At 45.5% G+C, this 21,664-nt stretch overlaps 1 long non-coding RNA gene across 3 annotated transcripts in view; it reads left to right on the top strand.

The window, feature by feature from the left end:
- The window catches only part of LOC111747699 (uncharacterized), a 46,320-nt gene that overhangs the window by 7,940 nt on the left and 16,716 nt on the right, over positions 1-21,664 (top strand). Inside the window, exons 1-2 of one of the 3 annotated variants that reach the window (XR_010319667.1) lie at positions 11,885-16,890; positions 18,038-19,239. This is a non-coding gene — a long non-coding RNA (uncharacterized LOC111747699). Of the gene's footprint in view, positions 1-11,884; positions 19,240-21,664 lie in introns of those variants that run through there. The other 2 variants (XR_010319668.1, XR_010319666.1) reach the window with 2 other exon arrangements.

The following is a 21,664-nucleotide window of genomic DNA, read 5'->3' as shown; positions in this document are numbered from 1 at the left end:
TGATTCTTGGTTTTTGTGAAGGGGTGCCAGCATGCCCTGCAAGAAACACCACACAGCAAAATAGCAGCAGAAAGAATTCTTACACTACTCTACTTGTTCTCACTCCTTACTTCTTAAATGGAACCCTAATATCTTTTCCTAGAATGTAAAATTTCCGTGTAGCTGTATGAAAAGGAGAAAAATGAAGATAAAGAAATCGCATGTGGTCCTATCACTTGGAGAAACCATAGTTGATGTTTATTTTGGTACATATACCTGCAGTACTTCTTCTACATGGTTTTAAAAAGTTAGTTTCATATTATTGTATTTACTATTTTATGATCTGCCTTCTTTTGCTTCATTTTCTCTCTTCAATATTCTTCTTCACGATTTTTAGTAGTTGCCGTGTTCCATGGTATAATATATCATACTTTATAATTGGTATTTGGTAGACATTTATTTGGTTTCCTTTTGGAGGTCAATGATAAATAATGAATTGTCTTGTACACACATCTTTATGTCCATATCTGATTATCAGGGTAAATTTCTAAAATTGAAAGTTCTGAATTGAAGGGTATAACCATTTAAAGGCACTCTTAGAATGTTTTTTTTTTGAGCAAAATAGCATGTGTTTATTATAGAAAACTTAGAAAATCAAAACCAAACCAAACCTGTTGCCCTTGAGTTGATTTTGACTCTTAGTGACCTGTAGGACACGCTGTAAATCTCTACAGAAGATGACTGTCACAACAGCGAAAATACAACCTTCAGTACTGGACTATTGAGTATTCTTGGAGACCATCTCAAGAATAGATTTGACGCATTGAGCACTAATGACTGAAGACCAGACGAGTTATGGGATGACATCAAGGACGTCATACATGAAAAAAGTGAAAGGTCATTAAAAAGACAGAAAAGACCAAAATGGATATCAGAAGAGAGTCTGAAACTTGCTCTTGAACATAGAGGTGCTAAAGTGAATGGAAGAAATAATGAAGTAAAAGAGCTGAACAGAAGATTTAAAAGGGTGGCTCGAGAAGACAAAGTATACACACGATGGAGTATTATGCAATGCTGAGGAACTGCGATGAATCTGTGAAGCATCACATAACATGGATGCATCTGGAGGACATTATGCTGAGTGAAAGAAGTCAATCACAGAAGAACAAATATTGTATGAGACCACTACTTTAAAAACTCATGGAAAGGTTTACATACAAAAAGAAATGATCTTTTATGCTTACAAGGGAGGGGAGGTGTGGAGATGGAAAAACACTTAATAGACAACAGATAACCAATAACCTTGGTGAAAGGTAAGACAGTACACAATACTGGGGATGCTAGCACAACCTGTACAAGGCAAGGGCATGGTAGCTGTATAAAAAAAAAAAATTTTTTTTTTATAGACACATCTAAACTCCCTGAGGGACTGAATTGCTGGGCTTAGGGGTTCGGGGACCATGGTCTTGGGGAACGTCTAGCTCAATTGGCATAACATAGTTTCCAGGTTTTACATTCTACTTTGGTGAGTAGCATCTGGGGTCTTAAAAGCCTGTGAGCGGCCATTTGGACACTGCACTGGTCTCACCCCTTTGGGAACAAGGAAGAATGAAGAAAACTAAAGTCACAAAGGAAAGATTAGTCCAAAGGACTAATGGACCACATCTACCACGGCCTCCACCAGACTGAGTCCAGTACAACGAGATGGTGCCTGGCTACCACCACTGACTGCTCTGACAGGGATCATAATAGAGGGTCCTGGATAGAGCTGGAGAAAAATGTAGAACAAAATTCTAACTCAAAAAGAATGACCAGACTTGCTGGCCTGACAGAGACTGGAGAAACCCTGAGAGTATGTCCAGAGGACACCCTTTCAGCTCAATAGTGGGGCCACTCCTGAGGTTCATCCTTCAGGGAAAGATTGAACAGGCCCATGGAACAAAACAAGACTAAAAGGGTGCACCAGCCCTGGGGCTGCGACTGGAAAGTAGGAGGGAATAGGAAAGCTGGTAATAGGGAACACAGGGTTGAGAAGGGAGAGTGCTGACATGTCGTGGGGTTGTTAACCAATGTCGTACAACAATATGTGTACTAACTGTTTGATGAGAAACTAGTTTGTTTTGGAAACCTTCATCTAAACTTCAATTAAATAAATAAATTCCAAAACGTAAAACAAAACAAAAAAATAATACTCGTGAAGAGGGTGCTTCTTAGTTCAAGTAGATAAACGAGACTAAATGGGCAACCCCTGTCCGGAGGCGGGATGAGAAGGTAGAAAGGGACAGGAGCTGATTGAATGGACACCGGAAGCCTGGGTTGGAAATGGGGAGTGTGCTGTGACATTATAGGGATTGCAGCTGGTGTCACATAACAATATGTGTATAAGTTTTTGTATGAGAAATTAACTTGAGCTGTAAACTTTCACCTAAAGCATAATAAAAACAAACAAACAAAAGTGATTGCAGCAGCATATTGACAGGGAACTGCCAGAAATTCAAGCTGGATTCAAAAGAGGACGTGGAACCAGGGGTATCATTGCTGATGTCAGATGGATCCTGGCTGAAGGTAGAGAATACCAGAAAGATGTTTACTTGTATTTTATTGACTATGCAAAGGCATTCAGCTGTGTGACTCATACCAAATTATGGATAACATTGCGAAGAGTGGGAATTCCAGCAGACTTAATTGTGCTCATGAGGATCCTATACCTAGACCAAGAGGCGGTGATTCGAACAGAACGGGGGGGTACTGTGTGGTTTAAAATCTGGAAAGGTGTGCGGCAGCGTTGCATCTTTTCACCACACTTATTCAATCTGTATGCTGAGTAAATAATCCGAGAAGTTGGACTATATGAAGAAGAAGAATGTGGCATCAGGATTGGAGGAAGTCTCATTAACCACGTGCGATACGCAGATGACACAGCCTAGGTTGTTTGAAGCAGAGAAGATTGAAGCACTTACTGATGAAGATCTAAGACCTCAGTCTTCAGTATGGATTCCACCTCAACACGAAGAAAACAAAAACCCTCCTCACACCTGGACCAGTCAGCAACATCATGGTAAACAGGGAAAAGATGGAAGTTGTCAAGGATTTCCTTTTACTTGGATCCGCAATCAACAGCCATGGAGGCAGCAGTCAAGAAATCAAAAGATGCACTGCACTGGGCAAATCTGCTGAAAAAGTTCTCTTTAAACATAAAAAGCAATTATACCACTTTGAGCAGTAAGGTGCACCTGACTCAAGCTGTGGTGTTTCCAGTCGCCTCATAAGTGCAGGAAAGCTGGACAACGAATAAGGAAGACTGAAGAAGAATTGATGCCTTTGAATTATGGTGTTGGTGAACAATATTGAATAAGTGATACATTGCCAGAAGAACGAACAAGTCTGCCTTGGAAGAAGTACAGCCAGAAATGCTCCTTGGAAGCGAGGATGGCAAGAAAGAGTTTGTGTCAAGTACTTTGAACATGTTATCAGAAGGGACCAGTCCCTGGAGAAGGACATCATGCTTGGTAAAGTAGAGGGTCAGCGAAAGAGAGGAAGAGCCTCAAGGAGATGGATTGACACAGCGGCTGCAAGGGTGGACTTGAGCATAGCAACGGTTGTGAGGATGGTGCAGGACTGGGCAGTGTTTCGTTCTGTTGTACAAACGGTGGCCGTATGAATCAGAGGTGACTCGACCGCACCTAACATCGACAACAACCCAGTCTTATTTTCTAAACACGGACATGAAAAATGTGTGTATTTTAAATAATACTCTTTCATGCCCTATACACATAATAGATTCTGAACATCCTGTAATTAACTATTTTTCCGTATCACTTTCGGTGGCTGGATAGCTTTCCATTGTATGAAACTAGCAGAATTTACTTGACCCATCCACCGCTGCTAGGTGTTTAGGTTATTCTCTGTCTTTCTCTGCTGTAAACAGCGTTGAGGCGATCATTCCATTGGTCAGTGTCTGCAGAAATCCTTGATTGTCTGCTTTGGAGGAATTCTTAGATGTGCAATTTTTGGCTCCACATGAATGTACATTTTGAAAGCTTTTGGTATCAAAACACCAGTTGCCTCTCGTCAGTTCTGACTCATGGTGACCCCATGTGTGTCAGAGTAGAACTCTGCTCCATGAGGCTATCAGTGTGTGATTTTTGGGAAGCAGATTGGCCGGCCTTTCCTCCAGGGCACCTCTGGGTGGAACCTTCAACCTTTTGGTTAGCTGCCGAGTGCTTAACCATCTGCACCAGCCAGGGACTCTGAGGCTTTTGATAGGTACTGCTGAATCACCCAGTAACAATTACTGTTTTAGAGGCGGGATATGGGCATGCCCTTTTTTCTTGTTCCTTGCTATCGCTGGGTGTTGTAAAATCTGTGCCAATTTGATTGGCAAAGACTTAGTGTCTCATTTTAAAATTTATGTTTATTTGATTGCTAGCAAGGCTGAACATTTTTTCTTTTTGCCCATTTTTCTGTTCTGGCATAGGTATTCTTCTTATTTTCTTAAAAGATGTTTTTCAAAATAAATTTAAAGTATTATTTCTTTGTCATTAAACCTGTTGCCACCAAGTCAGTTTGGACTCATAGTGAACACATAGGACGGAGTAGAACTGCACCCATGGGGATTCCAGGGGTTTCCAGACTGAAAATTCAGCCATGCCATTTCTCAGTAAAGAACATACAAAAAGAAGAATAGCAACAACAACAACAAAGAAAAATCTTTAGAGGTGCCTTGGTGGCCCCTCACTTTTCTAAAGGGTATAGTTCAAGCTACTTAGCCTGGCAGGTTGACCTGCTTCTTGCCTACCTTTCTAACTTCACATCTCATCACTGCACCCCCCTCCACCTTATCTAGGCTCCAGCGACATTGTTCTGGGACTTTGAACATGTTCCCTCTGCCTGGACTCCTCTTTCTGCCTTGTCTGCCCCGTATAACCCCGCCATTCACCCTTCAAAGGCCTGTTCGGGTGTCCCCTCCCGAGAAATCCTTTTCTGTTGTTTCCAGGCACCATGATCTATGTCCAGCTCTAGATATCTTCTGTATTTTGCACAGAATTGTTTTGTTTGAATGCAATTCTTTTGTGTGAATGCCTGTCTTCCATACTAGGCTGTAAGCTCTCCCAGGACAGGCTGTGGCTGATTTCCACCTGTATAGTAGGGGCTCAATAAATATTTATTGAATGAGCAATTCAGGTGCCCCATGGGCTAAATTGTGATCCCTGAAGGTTAACTCTATTTGGCACTGAGTGTGAAATGACATGATTACCGCAAAGTGGGCCGTTAGGGCCTTAATGGCCATCCACTTCACACAAGTTTCATCTGTCTTATTTTCTCTCCTAACCAAACCTTGAGATTCCTTGGGGATAGGCGTAATCGCCTGGGTGGAACCCAGAGGAGATGAGTGATAAGAACTTGGTTCCGTGAGTGTGGACTTGTAGTTTCTGAGAACTCTGTACATAAAGGAAGTGCTTCTGTCCTCTCCTTGCCTGGCTCTCAGCATAACTTCTGATAGCTCCCCTGTTCCTGGTTCACTTCTGGGTGGATGAGAGATCAGATTCCTTTGGAGGGGGTGGCCATGGTGTCACAGGGTGTCACTGCTAGATGCCTGTAGAGCTTGGGTTCTGAGGAGCAATCCTTGGACTGGGACTTCCCCCAAGAGGATGAGCAACTGTAGGAGAGAGAGTGGGAGCTTAGAGCAGACCTAAGAGCCTCTAGTACAAGGACTTTGGGAATTATATAGTCCTCCCTGAGCCTGCAGAATACAACATATCAGGGACAGCAGTGTTGGGTAGAGAAGAGCCCAGAGCTACTCTAGGCTCAAAGTCCCCTCAGTTTGCAAACCAATTTGGTTCCCCTGGGCTCTGTGGGATTGACCTTAAGATTGCTGCCCACCCCTGGTAGTAGCAGGTCTCAGGGGAGCCAGAGCTCCACTGAGTAGACAAAGCTCAGGAAGGCTTGGGGGAGCCTCAGGAAGCCGGCGTGTGGAGCCTGCTTTAGTCTGCTGCCTCTGGCTCCACACCCATTGCCATGGAAACCCGAGAGCAGGGTAGGCAGAAGTCAGTGACAACAGGGTTGGGACTCAGTGACCTGTCCTCAGTGGTGCTCTGCGGTGAAGCCTGTGCCCTCGGAAGATTAGCACTGCCCCTGTCGGAGCAGATTCTCACTATCGCAGGCTTTCCCAGAGTCCGATTCCTCCGTCTCCTCTGGGCCCGAGCAGTTCCCTTTGAGCTAAGTGACCTTCTTGCCCTGAAACTGCAGTAAGCTAATGGAGACTTCCACGTCATAGACCTTGCTTTTCTGGGATGAAATTGCTATTTCTGTTTCAGAGAGACTAAGCAAAGGCTGGAATTGCACAGCTATCTTTCTGATACTGCAGAACAGTTTACAGAATACCCTCACGCGCGTTCATTGATTCAGCCTGCACGCAAGCCTGTATCTGGCACTTAGCAGACGTTGAAAAGCTTGGTGTGTGGATGAACGTGGGGATTTGTTATGCCGACTTTGCAGATGCAGGGACGGAGCTTCAGCAGTGGGTTGACATGCCTGAAACCCAAAGCTCCAGTCAGTCAGTGTATAGCCTGGTCTTGAAATCAGGCTCATTTCAGGTCCACGTTTGGTTCGCACCTGTTACGTGTCAGGCACTTGCCAGTGTTGAAGAAACATGTTTCGTGGTCTCGAGGAGCTTATATGTGTGCCAGCGAGTTAGACACATAAGCAGATCATTTCAACCCAACGTGATAAGTGCTGTGATAGAGACCTCTGTGCGATGCTATGTGGGCACAGAGGAGGGGCACCAGGTCCGTTCTGATCAGGCCAGGAAAGGCTTCCTGAAGAAGGGACTTCTCAGTGGAGTTTTGAAGGCTTAGTACAGGTTGGCCAAGAGTACAGAGAACATTTCAGGCTGAGGTCGGCCCCAATAGTGGCACAGAGGTGGGAGTGAACACTGTATGTTTCTAGGATCGCTGGGATGTAGTTACCAAGGGGGGGTGTGGCAGGAACAATGACGGGAGAGGTAGGCAGGGATCAGATCACCGATGATGTGAACTTAGCCTCGTTTACCCTTAGTTCCCAAACACTGCTGAATCATTCAGATTGCCTAGGGGGCTTTCAAAATGTACAGATGCCGCAGCCACACACCTCGTGATTTTCTTGAGAATCACCTCTGGTGGCAACAGGAAGCCATGGAAAGATTCGTAGCAGGGGAGGCACCTAGGTTGCCATATTGGGTCATTCTGGTGGCAGTCCGCATGGCAGCAGGGGGATGTGACTGGAGGCGGAGAGGCCATTTAGGAAGCTGTTGACTTTGTCTAACTGAGCTCGCATGGTGGTCTGAAGAAGGCAGCTGTGGTGGGGATGGCGGGTAAGAGGCAGACAGCAAGAGACGTCAAAGCAGGGCAGGTGGATGAGGGAAAGAGAAATGTCTAGGATAATCCTGCAGGTTTCTGGCCTGGCTTCCTGGGTAGAGAACAGTATTTCTGAGCAAGATCAGGGATGAAGGACAGTTGGTAAATGCAGCTTGGTACCTGCTGAACTTGAGGGCTTGTGGGGCATGCAGACCCGAGGGTGGCCATTTTGCCCCTGAACTTGGGATAGTTTGGGTCAGAAATTCAGATCTGGGCCCCCCTGTGTGGGGGTTTAAAGTCACCTGACTAGCAGGCTCTCTCAGGGAGAGTGTGTAGAGGGGGCTTTCAGTTACTCTCCCCCTTCCCACCTTTATGAACCGTCCGCTGGGCAAGCAGGAGCAGCTTTTTCTCCCCCTAATGCGTGAGAGCGGCAAGGTGGGATAGTGAAAATGACATGAAAGGTGGAGACTGCCCACATGGGGTCAAACCCTTCCTCTGCCCATCACCACTCTGCAACCCTGAGTGGCTGCCACGCTTCTCTCAGCCTCCAGGGCCGCAGCTTTAAAACCTGGAGAGTCATAGCATCTGCTTGGCCGGGCCATTGAGATGGTCCAGTGACAGCACGTATGCCAAAAGTCCCACGTGGAGGGCCACAGGAACATTGAGGGGTCCCCCTTGAAACGTGGACCAATATGTAGGAATTATAGGGAGGCTGGTTTTGGCCCCCCAGTGTAAGGAAAGACTGGGTAACGCTTTGAGCCGCTGGTTGATGGGCAGAGCTTTGGGACACGGGAGGCTCCTGGGCTCTGGAGGTCTTTAAGCAGAAGCGGGGTTTCTGAACTTCTGCTGAGCGTTTTGTTGCCTGGGGTGGGAGTGGGCCTAGATGGCCTCTGAGCTCCCTTCTATGGAGCAGATATCAGGGGTTATGGACTGCAGGAGTTAGGAGAACATGTCTTTACCCTTTTCCTGAGAACTTTCACGCTAGATAGATTTATTCTTAAATTGTAAAAATAACACAGATACAGGGTTCTTTCTTTTCCTTTACACTTTCTTAAAGCTGCGGGCATCTTGGTTCTTAAGTAGAGTCTTAGTTCCTATATTCCTACTAAATGGGGAAGGAGTCCCTGGGTGGTGCAAACGGTCAACACACTGAGCTGCTAACCAAAAAGGTTGGACGTTCGAGGCCACTCAGAGATGCCTCAGAAGAAAGGCCTGGTGATCTGCTGCTGAGAAATCAGCCGTTGAAAACCCTGTGGAGCGTGGTTCTGCTCTGACAACACGTGGGTCACCAGGAATTGGAATCGACTCAGCAGGAACTGGTCCTGGTAATAACTGGGCAAACTGCCTCTAGGTCTTCGTGCATCGGGCCTTGGCGGACGTTTTCTAAACGGTCTTTAGTGAGGATTCAGTGGGGAGCCTGTTGCCACGATGGTGAACCGTGGATTACTGTAAAAGGATCGATTTTTATTATTCTCAAGCAGAAACGATAATATCAACAGCTAACAAAATATTGCCAAGTAGAGGTCTTGATTGCGTATGGGGTAATGAGTGGGCAAGGATCATTGCAAATCAGCATGCTAATTATTTATATGCAAATGAGTGTTGTCAGTGACCTTGGAGACAGTTTGTTCTCTGAACTGGGTTAAACATCCCCTCATGTTTACAGCCTCATTTGCTCAGAAACCTGTTGTCATTGGTTTCTAACAGACAGAAAGAGGAAAGGTAGAATATGCTGGCCCAGGACTGGATTCTCACACGTTCCGAAATGGTCTGCATCGTGTTCTATTTGTCTGTACTTATTTCATTGCCAGTCACTGGTGTAACGCACCTTTGCTGAACGAGGCCTCATTTTCTTCCTGACTTTCTGTACATAGAAATTATTTTTGTAAATGGAAGATCTCCACCCATGCTGTTTTATGGGGAATTATCCTGATGGTAGTACACTTTCTGGCTTTTAAAAGCATCACCAAAAGCATTGTCCCAAATGATGGCAATTTTGTACGAAGCTGGGGAAGAGAAGTTTCCGCAAATATTCTGGCTGGGAGAAAGTTACCGTAAGCCGTATATAAAAAAAAAAAGCCGTATAGAGGTGACCAATTGTGAAAGCAAAAAATAGAAGACAATGCACTCCGTTGTATTGGTGGGTGGGACCGAAGGTCATCATTTTCCTGATGCTCCTGCAGGCCCTTTAGGGACTTTACAAGGCCCCCGGGTCAGCTCTGGATGCTTGCTTTTCATCGCGCTGTAGCTATGGTGAAGGATGGTGGGTAGAAACTTCTGCTGATACTTTGAGAAAGGGAAACTGTTTAAATATCCTTGCCTCCTGTCTCCCTTCCTCCTTGTCGGCATCCACAGGAAATGATGGCCTGAGAGAGTGGGCGTGTTGTGGCTGTGGGGGCCTGGACTCTGAATTCTGGCCCAAAGGGGCAGGGTGGGGCAGCAGTAGGGGTGGGGACCCCTGAGCTTCTCTCTTAATGAAGCAAGTTGTTAAACTTTGACCTGACCTCGGGCAGAGGCTGAGAAGCTCAATATCCAGGCCCTTCTCGAAGAACCTTGGAGTTTTTGTCCTCTTTCAACCCCATGAAAAAAATGAAACCCGTTGCCTGCCGTCAAGTCGATTATGACTCAAAGCAACCCTCTAGGACAGAGTAGAACTGCCCCGTAGAGTTTCCAAGGAGCGCCTAGAGGATTCGAACTCCTGACTTTTTGGTTAGCAGCTGTAGCTCTTAACCACTATGCAACCAGTGTTTCCCTCAATCCCATAGATCTCTCTTTATGCCTGTAAATTTCTTCCTACGTCTGACTCGCTGCCTGCACTTTTTCTAACAGCCCGACTTTAGCGGGGGCAATATAGTACGCTGTAGGAGCCAAGATGGTACAGTTGCTAAGTGCTTGGCTGTTAAGCAAAAAAAAAAAAAAAAAGATTTGAACTCACCGGCCTCTCCATGGGAGAAAGACAGGGCAGTCCACTTCTGTAAAGATTACAGCCTTAGAAACCCTATAGCGGGGAGGGGCAGTTCTACTCTGTCCTGTAGGGTCACTGTGAGTCAGAATCCACTCCACCATCATGGGGTTATAGTATGCTGCAGAGACCCCTGCCTGGGGGCTGAGAGCCTTGGGTTTTAGTCAGTGCTCTGCCACTTATTGGCTATGGAACCTCAGGCAAGGGATCCAGTCTTCCAGGGCCTCAGTTTTGCCATATGGAAATGAGGATCAAGGAGGTAAAGATGCACAGCCCATCGGTCAGTTGTGAGTTCTGCAGCAGAGAAAAGAGCTCGGTGGCCTTTAGTGCTGAGTTTGTTTGACTTGAGAACAATAAATACAGCCTAGGAAGACCTTGAACCAAACTGATGGAAAGCCCACAAGTCACAATCAAGCTTGTCTGCCAGAGCCCAGAGTGTGGAAGGCAGCCTGTGCGCTGCGGGGCCTTTGAGCAGTTGCGGACCTAGCGTGATGCAGGCTGCAGAGGGTGAGCAGGTGCAATAGAGGACATACCAGCACTCACCAGAGGGCTGCTGTGTTCCTGGGACTCTGAGGGAGCTGATAGCCCCCGGTGATGCACAGGCCCCCAGCCAGGCGGGACCTCCCATCCTTTGCCAGGATCTCCCAGGGCTCATTGCGGGGGCTGTGGCAAGATGAAGTGCCTCTTCTGAGTGGCCCACCCTGTTGGACCCGCTGGTGGGGGACAGAAGAGCTAAGGGGTGCCAGGGGACTTTAAATGTTAACTGAAAAAATAGCCCGTGTTTCTAAAAAAAAAAAAAAAAAGATGAAACAGCCTTCGTTACAGCTTAGCACAGGCAGGCCGAGGATTTCAGAGCAGGTTCACAAACCGGAGAATAACCGGATAGCTGATTGATAAGTGCTGCTGGGCTCTTTTTGCATGCCATCCCACTCCGAAATCCTGATCGTGCAATGCCAGTTTGCAGCTGAGTGACAAGCACACTACATTAACCGCCTGTGTTTATTTCCTTCATAGTTGAGCTACGAACAGGAGTACTTCTGTCTCTTGGCTTGTTGACATAGAGGCTTCATCTTGAAACCAGAAAGACTTTAATATAAGTAAATTATGTCTGTAACAAATAAAGCTTGTTTTCATTGTCGTGACCCAGCCGGCCAAGATTTATACATTAATTATTCAACCGATGCATCTTAGACATCCTAGCTCAAATACACACTGCTGCTCGGGAAATAATTGTTCCACCCCAGCTCACTTTTGGTTGCCTGCAAGGAATAAAGGCTATGAACTGTAAATGGGTAAATTCCATCTTTCCATGTGGAGAGATCAGCGAAACTCCTTCCTGGTGAACATACAAAGGAGAGGGGACTAATTATGACTGGGATTCAGGTGAGTGACTTCTCAGGCATTTTAGCGCTCATGCTGTGGCATAGTTGTAAGGCCACCAGGACGGAATTGCAAAACACAGCCTACTTATCCTTTCCCTGATAATGGCTAGATAGGATTGTGTTTTTCTGCTCTGCAGTTTGTGCCAGGCCTCTCTTTAATCATTAAAAGGAATGTTATTTTCAGCAGTGCTTCCTCAATAACAGTGTGTGACTGAAAGCCTACAGAATGGCAGCTTTGCCCAGAGAGCGGCTTCAGTGTCCTGGTGTGTGATTTGAGGCCATCAAAGCTGTTAATTATGGAGCGTAGAGTTCCGTACCAGTTTTATTGAAAGTTTTGTTTAAGTTGCTGTTACATCTGACTAATGTAACCAGCCACATCCAGCTCCATCAGTGACGGCATAAAATTGTTCAATACCACTTCGCAGGCATCAAGTGCTTTGGCTTTGGTATAATTTGATGACCGTGTCTTTTTGTGCAACTTTATTACTATCATTTCAACATCCTAGGCATGCCACAGAAACCAAGGTAGCGGGCATTTTCAATTAGAATTTGTGGCTAAATTTTCCCTGCCTCTAAACCCCTCAAAAAACCAAACTTGTTGCCGTGGAGTTGATTTTGACTCCTGGTGACCCCGTGTGTTGCAGAGTAGAACTGAGGTCCATGGGGTTATCCTGGCTGTAGTCTTTGGGGAAGGAGATCACCAGGCTTTTCTTCTGCAGCACCTCTGGGTGGGTTCAAACCGCCAGCCGCTTGGTTAGTAGCCCAGCGCAAACTCTTTGTGCCACCTAGGGGCCTTCGCGCATGCCGTTCCCTAGTCCCGGAATACCCTTGAAATCTTGGTTGAAAGGCCTTTTCATAGAGACTGTCCTTCCTACCCCAGGTATCCTTGATCACTGTACCCATTTGTTTCCTTCATAACATTTATCACAGTTTAAAATTGTACCTGTATTTTTTTTCTTATTTTCTCCCCCGCCAGACCAAAAGCTCCGCAAGGGCAGGAACTGTGTCTATTTTATTCAGCCATATATCCCCTTGCTCGCCCAAGGAAGTAGGCACTCTAAATATTCTAGTGAACAGATGAGGCAATGTGGTGGAATTACGGGGCGGGGCCCTATACGCTGAGGATTTCCAAATTAATCTCGTGGTTGCATTTCCACCTGATACCCCACGGGGATCATATATGCCATCACCCCATGCAAGACTCTTGGCTCTCATTCTCCCCTCTTCCTCCTCAACTCAGCACCTGGTCTTGCCACCGTGCCATCCCGGATGTCTCTTGGATCTGTCCTCTCCTGTCCACCTCCGCTGACATGGCTTGGTTTAGGTCCTTGTCGTCTCTCAGCCAGGCAGGGAAACCATCTACTGCAACTGCTTCCTGATGGTCTCGCTGCCTGGCTTGGCTTATTCCCTACAGACCCCAAACAGCAAACGCTGCTCTCTCTCCCCGTATCCAGAAGTCAGTAAGGACTGGCAGTTTGCAGAAGTAGCTGGAACCCGACCAAGAGGTATTCAAAGATTGTAGACATAAGATTTCTTCACGATTAATTTCCTTTTTGTTTTTCTGCTACGGATCCAACGGAATAAGCTATTAAAGTGCTTTGGGTTTCTGAATGAAAGCACAGAGCCGTGCCAGCAGGAACAACATAAAGGTTTCCTTTATGTTCTTCTAGCATCTATCTGTGATGGATGATGTGAACATGATTCTTTACTTAAAGATGGAATCTGAAGTCTCATAAAATCCCAGACTGTCAGAGCTGGACAAAGGCCGTCTGGGTCCTGTGTCTGAGGCCCAGAGAAGGGAAGGGCCTTATTTCAGGTCACAGAGGGAGCTAGCTAGCTACCGAATTAGGACTTGGACCCGAGTCCCTACGCTCCTCAAGGTATCATTAGGCTTCATTTGCAGGTATTATTAAAGCCTTTGGCAGCTGAGGCCACTGCGGCATGGCTTCCTTCCTTCATCTGACCATATTTCTGCTCTCGTGTGCCTGAGCGCTAATCAGTGAGATTAGGAAGAAACTCTGACCTTAATCAGTTGACATATATCCTAGTGGTGATTTTCAAATGGGGCACTTTGGAGCACCCGGAGTTTCTTGGCGCAGCCCTAGGGGCCTCTGTGTGTGTGGTGGGTTGGTGTATTATGTCCTCCAGAAGACACATTGAAGTCCTAACCCCTGGTACCTGTGAACGTGACCTTGTTTGGAAGTAGGGTCTCTGAAGATGTTATCAGTTAACATGAACTCGTGTTAGGGTGGGCCCTAATCCAGTATAAGTGATGTCCTTCTAAGAAGAGAAGAGACGCAGACACTGGTGATACACACGGGAGAAGGCTATGTGACCATGGAGGCAGAGATCAGATTGATGTGTCTACAAGCCAAGGAACATCAAACCAAACTAAACCCTTTGCCGTTGAGTTGATTCCAACTCCAAGTGACCCTATAGCACAGAGTAGAACTGCCCCATCGGGTTTCCAAGGAGCCTTGGTGGATTCGAACTGCTGACCTTTTGGTTAGGAGCGGAGCTCTTGACCAGTGTGCAACCACGCCTCCCCAAAACCCAAGAAGCTAAGAAAAAGTCATGGAACAGATCTTCCCTAGAGCCTTCAGAGAGAACATGGTCCTTCCTACACCCTGGTTTAGGACTTCTGGCCCCCAAAACTGTGAGAGAAGAAATATCTGTTGTTTTCAGCCACCCAGTTTGTGGTACTTTTTACAGCAGCCATGGGAAACTAATGCAGTGTATATCAACCAGTGGGACGCCAAATAAGCAGGCCCTGGGCTGGCAGCCCCCATCCAGCCAGACAGCTTCATTTTCATCTGTTTTATATGGGCTTCCGCTGACATTTGATTTAAATAAGTGATTTGGTGTTAAAAAAGTTTTGAATGCTACCGTGCCTAAGGAATGCATTTGGTGGTTTGCTCCTCAAGTCGAATACTCCAATTAAACAATATTCCTGAGGTTTTTCTGTTTGTTTTTGTTTTTACCTTTCTCTCTGCAATGATAAAAATCCAGGCTTACTTATAAGGGCATGGCAATTTGAATATAGATTGTATCTAGTTGGTGCAACAGTGCCTGAGGCTGGGGTCTTATGGGTTCCTGGCTAAATGTTAGGATGGGTGACTCAGGTCCGCCTAAGGGGTCCTCCCTCTCAGGCCAAGGAGTACATGGGGTTGCTTGGTGGAAGGTGCGTTGTCATTGGGAAACTAGTATCTCTACTCCAGCTTACTTGAAATCTGCATTTTTGGTCTTTGATGCTGACCGTTGGTGAGCAAGGTGAAATAGATGATTTCCGAGGCCCAGACATTGTGATGGAGTAGGTAAAGACTGTGTGACTATCCCTGGAAGAGGGCAGTTGGCGTTGAAAATTGATGACATTTGTTATTTTGAAGAGTCACAGTGGTAACCTCCCAGTTTCTGGCATGCAAATTGGTGGTGGGAGGAATGTAGAGGCTTTGAAGGAGGGACAAATGGTACCTCCCACCTACTGTTTTCCTACAGTGTCCAGAGATGGCTGGCATTCAGTTGATACTTCTCCTTGACCCGAGGAAAGGTAGGGCCTCCCCTAACTAGGGTGGGCCTGGGGCAAGGGCGCCAATGGAAGCTCACTGCCAACTCTCCCTTCTCTCCATCCTGCTGGCTCTGCCCCTTACCACGAGGACCTTTCCACACATGCCTGTGGACACCAGTCTTACTCCCCAAAATATGAACCCCAGTCCAGAGCATCAGCATTACCCGTGAGCCCGCTGAAGCAGGGTCTGGTTGTTCGTAAGATTCCCAGATGATTCACATGCCTGTTAAAGTTTGAGAAGGAGTGCTGTAGCCCCCATGTTCAAGCCCCAGCACCGCCTGCTGGTGGGGTAACAGCTGCCCCGTGGCCACCCCTCAGTCACCCAGTAGGCCTAGGGTTGTGCACACCTGTGGTTTGGTCCATGCTGAGGAAGGCAGAACTAGGACACAGGCTTGGGGCATATGGGCAGGGCATTTCAGGGTCCTGGTATTGTGTGAGCAGGCTAGAAGAAGGAAGCATGGGCTTTGAGTGGGTGGGTCTCCTTGGCCCCGTAGACTTCTTGCCCTATGGGGAGGGGCGTGGCTGGAGGGCCAGAGTAAGGCCCTCTAAAGTTGGGGCCTAGGGCAGGCACCTGGTTGCCTGGGTCTAAGAGTGATATCGTTGCAAGTTGTCCTAAATGTCCATGGGGATGGAGGTGGTGAGGGAGCCGTTCATAGCTCCTTGAGGTCCTGGTAGCTGCCAGCATCTTGGTGGCTCTATAGGGTGTGGGGAAGTAGTGGGGATGGGGTCATTACTGCTTTAAGAGGGGACCAAAGTGAACTGTGACTGAGCAAACTCTTTAGTGTCTAGGAGGACACTTGCCGACTTCTCTGGAGAAGGTATAGACCGATTGTCAGCCTCCAGCAGGAGACAGGTGGGTGGTGGTGTGGAGGGCTTTGAACCACATCCTCCGGACTGAGGATACAGGCAGTTGCCCTTGATGAAGTAAGAGCGGTGGCTGGTGTGGCAGGGTGGGGTTTCCTGTGGACTGGTGACGCCATTGGGTGTCCAGTGTCAGCTGGATGATGCCATGGTTGTGGGGCAGAAGCAGGCTGGACGTGTAGCCTAGCGAATTGCTGTCCCGGTGATCACACCTCAACTTCTGCATCTGTAAAAGTGGGTCTAATGGTCCTTGCCCTGCCTAGCTTGCAGTGATGTTGGGTGGTGCTAGTAAGATGATGGATATGAAAGTGTTTTGCAAACTGTCGAGTGGGCTGCCCTTGAAGAAACTGGTGGGTCCCCCATTTGCCACCTTTCCTCTGTGGGCGGGCCTTCAGTGACCCCTGAGTTTTAGTTTTAGGTTGTCCTTAGCATCGCAGATTTCCCAGTGCAGCGATGTACAAGGCGAAGCCATCTCTGTCCCCTGCCCGACGCCCTCCAGCCCCTTCCATGCAGATAGACTGCTGTGATGCTCATTTCTGAGTTCCATGGGTGGGGGTGGGGGGTTCTACATTGGCCAAAAATTCTAAAGAGACAAATAATTGCCTCTGGAAGAGAAGTCTTCTCTCTTCCAAAGTCCGTATTTGCCCGTTTAAATTGATGAGTGTTTATGTTTTGGCCAGCACCTGCAATATTCCACTGGGCGGTAATTATTCCTTTGGTGTTGCAGGAGTTTGCTGTGAGAAAGGAGAGGAATCTAAGAGAGTGAATCCATCTGGTACCTATGCTGAAGTGCTCTTGAGGCCACTGGTATGAACATGCTAACGTTAGGTTTCCATCTACTGGTATCCTTTGGGTATTGACATACAGTGAGCTAGTGCCCTGTGGCACGGAGCCCAAGGCTGAATCCCAGTCCGTTACATGGCACAGTGGATGGGTGATTTTCTTGGCAGAGCTCAGTGGGAAGATGGCCCCCACGTTCCAGACCAGCCCCTGGCTGCCCCATCATGCTCAGGGGTAGGTACCAAAGATGAGTGGCTGAAAGAATAATGTCTCCTAGCGCCGGAGGCATCAAGATCTCAGCTTGGCAGGATAATGGAATTCCTGCCCTCTCATTCCCCACACACCTGTAGGTGACCCCTAGAATTCATCCCATACCTTAAGTAGTAAGTGCCCCGGAAGAGCTCCTGCTGCCTTCCTCCTTACATTAAGGCCTGGGGGAAGCTGGGATGGCCCAGCATCTGATTTGGGTTCCAGAACCCATCTGGAGGTCCTTGTGATTGGTTGGGGCCCTGCCACACATTCTAGCCTTGGCAGGCCTTTCCCTGGGGTGCTGGGTTCTGTCTATCTAGATAATGACTGAGGTCCAATCCGGTAAAACCTATAGACACACAGTGCTGCCACCTGCCTGATTATTACTATTGCCACCTGCCTGGTGATTACTATTGCCACCTGCCTGATGATTAGTGTTGCTGCTTCCTCTGTGGCTTTCCTAAGGGATTGCCACCTGAAATAGCCAGCTTGCGTTTGTCCTGTTTCTCTGATCTTTGTCACTTGGACTGCCATTCACCCCCTTTGGGTATAACTCTGTGGCCCTCCAAATTCTGAGTCTACTTGGTCCGGGCTCATTGCCCTTTTCTTGCTTACCTGGCGTTGAGTCTTGGGACCACCAACCCCCCACTTGAACTGTAAAGCCTTTGCTGAAAATAGAGGAAGTAGTCCACCTTATTGCATAGTCCACTCACACCTGCATGGGAAGCTGGGACATCTCAGAGTGCCCTTGGGGTGAAGTCACACTTTGTGCCTCCCCTGCCAGGAAGCCTTAAGGTCAGGAGCCACAAGGGATTTGCCAGGGTCCTGTAAGATAGAATGCTGTGTGCTGCCAAACAGCCAACTGTCCAGATTTGTTAGCAAAAGCTGGCTGCTCTAACTTTTTGACAATTTTCTCTTCCCTCAGTAGTCCACTGGGAAATAAGAGTCTCCAGGGTGAATTGTCATTGGGAGGAATTTGGAGCTGCCGTACATCATTGATACGTGGCTGAGGAGAAGCCAGCAAAAGGATTACCACCATTTCCCCAAAAGCTGATCATTTTCCAAATACCTTCCACCTTCCTCACAGCACATTGTGGTCATTAAAGAAACACTGTCATTTATCTTTTTTTTTTTTTTTTGATTTATTTTGTTGTTGTTGAGAATATACGCAGCAGAACATACACCAATTCAACAGTTTCTACACGTACCATTTAGTGACACTGATTACATTCTTTGAGTTGTGCAACCATTCTCACCCTCCTTTTCTGAGTTGTTCCTTCCCCATTAACGTAAATTCACTGTCCCCTAAGGTTCCTGTCTAATCTTTCAAGTTACTGTTGACAGTGTGATCCCATATAGATAGTTCTCTGCACATTCTTTGCAAAGACCTGGAGTTAGAAAACCAAAAGGGAAAACCGTTTTTGGTATTTCTCAAGCTGAAAGAACTGAAGAAAAAATTCAAGCCTCAAGTTACTATATTAAAGGACTCTATGGGCAAAATGGAAACCCTGGTGGTGTAGTGGTTCAGAGCTACGGCTGCTAACCAAAAGGTAGGAAGTTCGAATCTACCAGGCGCTCCTTGGAAACCATATGGGGCAGTTCTACTCTGTCCTATAGGGTCGCTATGAGTCGGAATCGACTCAACAGCAATGGGTAGGTATGGGTAAAATGTTGTGTCATCTGCATAAGGCAAGTTGTTAATGAGTCTTCCTCCAATGCTGATGCCCCATTCTTCATATAGTCCAGCTTCTTGGATTATTTGCTCAGCATATACAGATTGAATAGGTACGGTGAAAGGATACAACCCCGACACACACCTTTCCTGACTTTAAACCACTCAGTATACCCTCGGTCTGAGGACTTGAAGCACTTACTGATGAAGATCAAAGACCACAGCCTTCAGTATGGATTACACTTGAACATAAAGAAAACACAAATCCTCACAACTGGACCAATAAACAACATCATGATAAATGGAGAAAAGATTGAAGTTGTCAAGGATTTCATTTTACTCAACACCCATGGCAGCAGCAGTCAAGAAATCAAAGGACACATTGCATTGGAGAAATCTGCTGCAAAAGGCCTCTTTAAAGTGCTGAAAACAAAGATGTCACCTCAAGGACTAAGGTGAGCCTGACTGGAGCCATGGTGTTTTCAGTTGCCTCATTTGCATGTGAAAACTCAACAATGAATAAGGAATACTCTTCTCTGAAAGTTTGGTAGAACTCTGCAGTGAAGCCTTCTGGGCCAGGGCTTTTTTTTATTGGGAGTTTTTTGATTACCTTTTCAATCTCTTCTTTTGTTATGGGTCTATTTAGTTGTTCTACCTCTGTTTGTGTTAATTTAGGTAGGTGGTGTGTGTCTAGGAATTCATCTATTTCTTCTAGGTTTTCAAATTTGTTTGAGCATAGTTTTTCATAGTAATCTGATATGATTCTTTTAATTTCAGTTGGGTCTGTTGTAATATCGCCCATCTGATTTCTTATTCGGGTTATTTGCTTCCTCTCCTGTTTTTCTTTTGTCAGTGTGGCCAGTGGTTTATCAATTTTGTTGATTTTTTCAAAAAACCAGCTTTGGTCTTGTTAATTCTTTCAGTTGTTTTTCTGTTTTCTATTTCATTTAATTCAGCTCTAATTTTTATTATTTGTTTTCTTCTGGTGCCTGAGGTTTTCTTTTGTTGCTCTCTTTCTATTTGTTCAAGTTGTAGGGATAATTCTTTGATTTTGGCCCTTTCTTCTTTTTGGATGTGTGCATTTATTGATTTGAATTGGCGTATGAGCACCGCTTTTGCTGTGTCCCAAATGTTCTGATAGGAAGTGTTTTCATTCTCATCGGATTCTATGAATTTCTTTATTCCATCCTTAATGTCTTCTATAATCCAGTCTTTTTTGAGCAGGGTATTGTTCAGTTTCCAAGTGTTTGATTTCTTTTCCTGTTATTGGTTTCCACTTTTATGGCCTTATGGTCAGAGAAGATGCTTTGTAATATTTCAATGTTTTGGATTCTGCTACGGCTTGCTTTATGACCTAATATGTGGTCTATTCTAGAGAATGTTCCATGTGCACTAGAAAAGAAAGTATACTTGGTTGGTCTTGGGTGGAGTGTTCTGTATATGTCTACAAGGTCAAGTTGGTTGATTGCGGCATTTAGATCTTCCGTGTCTTTATAGAGCCTCTTTCTGGATGTCCTGTCTTTTACCTAAAGTGGTTTGTTGAAGCCTCCTACTATTATTGTGGAGCTGTCTATTTCATTTTTCAGTGCTGATAGAGTTTGTTTTATGTATCTTGCAGCCCTGTCATTGGGTGCATAAATATTTAATATGGTTATATCTTCTTGGTATATTGTCCCTTTAATCATCATATAGTGTCCTTCCTTATCCTTTCTGATGGATTTAACTTTAAAGTCTATTTTGTCAGGAATTAATATTGCCACTCCTGCTCTTTTTTGATTGTTGTTTGCTTCATATATTTTTTTACATCCTTTGAGTTTTAGTTTGTGTCTCTAAGTCTAAGGTGTGTCTCTTGTAGGCAGCATATAGATGGATCTTGTTTTTTAATCCATTCTGCCACTCTCTGTGTCTTTATTGGTGCATTTAGTCCATTTACATTCAGGGTAATTATGGATAGGTATGAATTTAGTGCTATCATTTTGATATCTTTTTTTGTGTGTTGACAGTTTCTTTTTCCCACTTGATTTTATGTGCTGAGTAGATTTTCTTTATATATTGTCCTTTCGTCCTATTTGTTGTTGATTTTGTTTCTGCTGAGTCTGTATTTTTCCCTTGTATTTAATTTTGATGTGTAGGATAGTTTGTCTCCTTTGTGGTTACCTTATTATTTACCCCTATTTTTCTGAATTTAAACCTAACTTTTATTTCTTTGTATCGCCATACCTTCCTCTTAGTATGGAAGGTGTATGATTACATTTCTTAGTCCCTCTTTATTATTTAATGTTGTCTTCTTTTATATAATAAAATCGCCGTTACCCTGTGTTGGGCTTTTTTTTTTTTCTTAATCTTGCTTTGTTTTTTTGCATTTCCCTGTATGGGTTGACTTCTGGTTGCCCTGCCCAGTGTTCTAGTCTTGGGTTGATACCTGATATTATTGATTTTCTAACCAAAGAACTCCCTTTAGTATTTCTTGTAGTTTTGGTTTGCTTTTTACGAATTCCCTCAACTCGTGTTTATCTGGAAATGTCTTAATTTCACCTTCATTATTTAAGAGACAGTTTTGATGGATATGTGATTCTTGGCAGGTAATTTTTTTGCTTCAATTTTTTAAATATGTCATCCCATTGCCTTCTTGCCTACATGGTTTCTGCCGAGTAGTGCGAGCTTATTCTTATTGGCTCTCCTTTGTAGGTGACTTTTCTCTTATCCCTCGCTGCTCTTATAATTGTCTCTTTATCTTTGGTTTTGGCAAGCTTGATTATAATATGTCTTGGGACTTTCTTTTAAAATCTACCTTATATGGCGTTCGATGATCATCTTGGATAGATATCTTCTCATCTTTCACAATATCAGGGAAGTTTTCTGCGAACAAATCCTCAACAA

The sequence above is a fragment of the Loxodonta africana genome, chromosome X (genome assembly GCF_030014295.1).
Source record: "Loxodonta africana isolate mLoxAfr1 chromosome X, mLoxAfr1.hap2, whole genome shotgun sequence".
NCBI classification, from domain to species: Eukaryota; Metazoa; Chordata; class Mammalia; order Proboscidea; family Elephantidae; genus Loxodonta; species Loxodonta africana.
This window is presented reverse-complemented; position numbering and strand designations above follow the sequence as displayed.